Source organism: Sceloporus undulatus, chromosome 11 (assembly GCF_019175285.1).
Source record: "Sceloporus undulatus isolate JIND9_A2432 ecotype Alabama chromosome 11, SceUnd_v1.1, whole genome shotgun sequence".
Classification (NCBI taxonomy): domain Eukaryota; kingdom Metazoa; phylum Chordata; class Lepidosauria; order Squamata; family Phrynosomatidae; genus Sceloporus; species Sceloporus undulatus.
In genome coordinates this window covers 11,177,744-11,183,135 of record NC_056532.1, presented here as the reverse complement: position 1 = coordinate 11,183,135, position 5,392 = coordinate 11,177,744, and positions in this window count along the sequence as shown.

Genomic DNA, 5,392 nt, shown 5'->3' with positions numbered 1-5,392 from the left:
CCCCCCCCCCCCCACTTAATATTCAGTAGTAATCCTGCTTTTGCATTTTCCTCTTTCACTTTCTCCAACCGTTGTTCTAAGTCTTTAATGTGTTCGGCTAATATTATGATGTCATCTGCATATTTTTAGATTGTAGATATTCCTTCCTCTGATCGTCACTCCTCCTTCCTCCACATCTAAACCTGCTCTGCGCATGATGCTTTCTGCATGCAGGTTTAGGAGAAAGCGTTTTTAAATCTTTGCTATTTATTTGTTGAATGTTTAAACTTTTAAAACAGTTCTGCCCAGAAGATTTTTTAAATCATCTAGCTTTAAAAAGACCCAAGTCTTTGCTTCCATCATATCAGAGTCCTGAGTAATCCACGGAAGTGATAGATATGCTTTTCTTTCGTAGCTGGGAATTTAAAAGGCTGACGTTTGTTAGGTCAATGTTAGACCAAACTAGGATAGAAAGATCTTGTAGCACCTTTGAGACTAACTGAAAGAAAGAAGTTGGCAGAATGAGCTTTCGTAGATGTCAGTCTACTTCCTAATGCATCTGAGGAAGTAGACTGAAGTCTATGAAAGCTCATGCTGCCAACTTCTTTCTTTCAGTTAGTCTCAAAGGTGCTGCAAGATCTCGCTACATACTGATTCTACAAACTAACACGGCTATATCTTTGAATTAGACCAAGCTGGGGTTTAACATTTCAATATTTCTCTTAAATTTTGTTACATACTATTTGCCATTTATTAAACCCTGATTACGGTTTCATTTACTGTGTCACCACAGCCTTTTATACTAGTCACATTATGGCTGCTTTAATTATTATGCTTTATGCCTGCAACATGGTAATTGCTTCAATAGTCATCCTTTACTAGTATTATTGCAACATATAATAGTAATAGCTTTTACAATCACTGAATGCTTTTCATCATCTTGTCTATTACTTCAATAATGTTTAATTGTTTTTATTTTTGCTGCAGCCTGCTTCAGTGATTGCTTTCCATTAAGCTCATTGGAGCAAGAAACAACACTGGCATAAAAAACCCTCATCTTTTCATCAACAATACATGGATAGATGGGACTAATATGCTGGTATAAGGTAACCTCCTAAAGACAAGTCAGGAAGCACCAAGGTTTTTACTCTTCATCGTTGCTCAGAATGATGAACTCCAGTAGGTGCTGTTAGTGTGGCTTCAAGTCCTCTCTGATTTATGATGGCTTTACAGCAACACTATCACAGGGTTTTCTTGGCCAGATTTGTTCAGTGAGGTTTTGCCTTTGCCTTTCTCTGAGGCTGAGAGAGTTCGAACCCTGGTCTCCAGTCATAGTCCAATACTCAAACCACTATACTAAGTTAAATAGGAGGTACTGAGACAGGATTGGCTCTCAATTGATCACACAACTCTCGGGAATCGAGTGCTCTGGTCCTTGGTGTTTCTATCTTTGAACTGCCTGCAAATTCTTCCTAAGACACTCTCTGGCCCTTTCACTGGGGAAGGGAAAGGGCATTGCCCCTCCAAATATTATACTTGAAATCTGTGGTTGCAGTATTATAAGCAGGAGGTTTGAAACCTGTCTACTACTAGATGAAGGATAGAGTACTCAGTGGGTAAATATTAGCATCTTTTGCTGCCCTCTAGAGTGAAATTTATGTGCTGCTCAGCAGTAACAAGAAGGAGTACTTACATATAGGGTTGCATGGGATCCATAACCAAAGGGCTTGGAAGGATTCCAAACCAAGATTCCATGCAAGATGCTTTGCTGCCTAAATCAGAACAAGTCAAGTCAAGATGCATAGTACCCAAAACCAGTCAAATTATTATAGCATCTAAGACAGAAAAAACCCCAAGCATCTCTCCACAACTTAATAAAAACACAGGAACAACAAGCACCAGCAGTTAGATTCAAAGGTGATGGGGAGATCCTCCAACTGTCCCAGTTCTGGAAGGGCAGTCCCAATTAATCCTTCGAGGAAGCAGATTCCCACTCCTTTATCCCACTTCTTCAGCTGCTTTTAAAATGTCCCAGTTTCTCTTTCCCCCTTTGCCTTCAGTTTACTTCAGTTTTTGCACTTGGAGTACAAAATGCAAAAGTAATTTGCACTCAATTCAGAACAGAGGGGGGATGAGAGAATGGAGGGGTCTTGCCTTGTAGACTCAACAAAATCCTGCTGCCTCTCCTAGCTTGTGGATTCTTCCTCTTTAATAATTTTCCCCATCCTGACAATATTTTGATATTGCTGAGCCACGTCTGTCCTGATGAAATGTTTGAGGGTGTGCATCTCTAGGTGTGCTCTGCTAGACTTACATGGTGATGGTTGCATGCAAAGGGATCTTATAGCGCATGAGCATTCTCCAGTGCATGAAATGGACTGGGATGTTGGAGTTGTTATAGTGTGCCTTCAAGTCACTTCCAACTCATGGTGCCCCTAAGACAAACCTTGCACAGGGTTTTCTGGTTTCCATGATTGAGCGGGGAATTGAACCCACCACTCCCATAAGGAAACTTACACTTGTGTAAAATACTGGCACGATTTCAGTCTTTGTGTTGCATTTATATGATGTCCAGAGGAAGATAACCAAAATGGTAAAAGGTCTGGAAACCATGCCCTACTAGGGAGTTGGGTGTGTTTAGCTTAGAGAATAAAAGGTTAAGAGGTGACATGATAGCCATGCCACCTCTTTTCTGGGGCGAGTGGGTTTCCATGGTTGAGTGGGGAACTGAACCCCGAGTCATAGTCTAACATTCAAACTACTACTCCACATTGACTCTGTTGGACTGTTGGAGACCCTGTTGGTCTTCAAGGCACCACAAGACTCTTGGTCGTTCTTGAATGCAGTGAAGAATCAGCCCAAAACAAGTGGTTACTGGAAGCGCAAGGACAAAATGGCACCACCAATACCATGCTACATACAAATGCCGAATGGATTTTGTTCAATGCTGGCAATAGAACAGCATCTTCACTGTATCTGAAAGCAGTGACAAGCAGTGTCCACAGTGAGGAACACACACAGCACACAGAGCTCTATGTTCCAGCAGAGAAACGCGACTCCCTCCCTGCCAAAGAGTCCCCACCTCTGGTTTGGGAACATACAAGAAGTGGGCAAAGTGTTCAGCCTCCCAAATGAGAGCCGAAGCTATTTGGCTTTCACTCTGTTTTGACTCCATTATGTCCACATCTGTCTATTTGTCTGGGATTTTTACAAGTATGATTACAGTGGTCCCTCCATATTCACTAGGTTTAGGGCTGAAGGACCACCGCGAATGTGGAAAAACTGCAAATAAAAAAATACTGTTCTTTTTACATAAGAGAACACATTTCGAGGAATCTCCAGGTCCTGCAGTGCAACTCTGTGGTCAACATCTGCCAGAAGTCGATCATAGAAGATGCTGGAGGACCTACAAATGCCTAGAGAAGGGTTTTCTCTAGGAACTTCTAAGTTCTCCAGCGCAACTCTATGGTTAACCTCTGGCAGAATTGCACTGGAGGACTTAGAGATTCCTAGAGATAACATATTAATCATAGCCACACATAATCAAAGCTGCAAAAGTCAAAGCCACAAATGCGGAGGGCCAACTGTACAAATAAAGGAAAATGCCAAATAAAATAATAAGAAAAGTGGGAAGGGAAGAAGGACATACAATGTGAATATGGGTTAGGCATGTACATTAATATAAGCTGACCATCTTTCAGAAAACATAGTTTCTTGAAGCTATAAAATACACATCCATGATAAGCTATATGACACCATGATGTCACCATTCAAAGACACAGTTATCTTACTCTGCTTCAGCATCAAAAGTTACTAAAGAATCCTTGGAACCAAAGGACTTTATCACACCAGCTTTTTTCTCCTCATAACCATCGCGTTAGTGAAGCAAACGGGAACATACCACTTTGAAAACATTCAGTATGACACTACTCTTCAATTGCATGCACATGCTGCTTTGGCAACCCATGGTCCCTTCTTCTGCACCAGTTCCATAACTTGGCTTTCCATGTCTTTCGGCGCATGCATGCCTTGCTGAAGTCGTTTTTACTCCACTCCTTTTGTGTCTTTTATTTTTAGTTTTGCTTGGGAATAGCGAAGGGAAGGAGGAGAAGAGGAAAGTCATGCCCCCTCATGCCACATGACTGCTGGCATTTGTTACTGTCATGGAAGAGACCTATCACACCAGTTGGACTAATGGAATAGTACAGTGGTGGCGAACCTATGGCACACGTGCCAGAGAGGGCACTCAGAGCCCTACCTGCAGGCACATGTGCCATTGCGTTCGCCAGAGTTCATTACTAGAAAGCCAGAGGAACATGGCACTTTGCTATAAATTAGTGAGTTCTGGGTTGCAGTTTGGTCACTCGGTCTCTAAATGGTTTGCCATCACTGGAATAGGAACAATATTAGGAGCCTATTGACGGGTTTTCTTCTTCAATGAAAAGGTGCGCTATAGAAACAAAGCAGCAACTGAACAGACATGTCATCATGTGCTAAATACTTGCCAAATACACCAATACCTTGCTTTCGATTTCGATTTATAATGGGCCCCCTACTTTCACTGGGGTCAGGGGTAAAGGACCCCCGTGAAAGTGGAAAAAATGAAAATATTAAAAACAATATCTTTTTTCCAGAGAGAACACCTCTCTAGGAACCTCTAGGTCCTCCAGCACAACTCTATGGTCAACATCTGTCAAAGGTTGACTACAGAATTGCGCTGGAGGGCCTACAAATGCCTAGAGAAGTGTTCTCTCTAGGAATCTCTGGGTCAGTGGTTCCCAACCTGTGGGTCGGGACTCCTTTGGGGGTCGCCTAAGACCGTTGGATAACACATATTTCCATGTAGCAATGAAAAACAATTGTATGGTTGGGGGGGGGATCACCACAACATGAGGAATTGTATTAAAGGGTTGCAGCATTAGGAAGGTTGGGAACGACTGCTCTAGGTCAGTGATGGTGAACCTTTTAGAGGCCGAGTGCCCAAATTGTAACCCAAAACCCACTTATTTATTGCAAAGTGTCATGTCCCTCTGGCTTTCCAGTAACAATCTCTGGCAAACTCTGTGCTGGGGCAACGGCACATGTGCCCACAGAGAGGGCTCTGAGTGCCACCTCTGGCACACGTGCCATAGGTTCACCATCAGTGCTCTAGGTTGTCCAGCATGATTTCTCACTGACGTTGACCACAGAATTGTGTTGGAGGACGCAGAGATTCCTAAAGAGAACACATTATTGAAATCCATGAATAGTCAAACCCCCAAAAGTCAAAGCCACAGTACTGCCTCATGTGATAAAGTCCTTAGCCTGCTTCAGCATCAAAAGGTATTAAAGAATCCTTGGAACTGAGAAAAAGACATTTCTAGTCTAGGCTTTCATGGGCTCCAGACCACTTTTGGCATCTGGTGAAATAGAC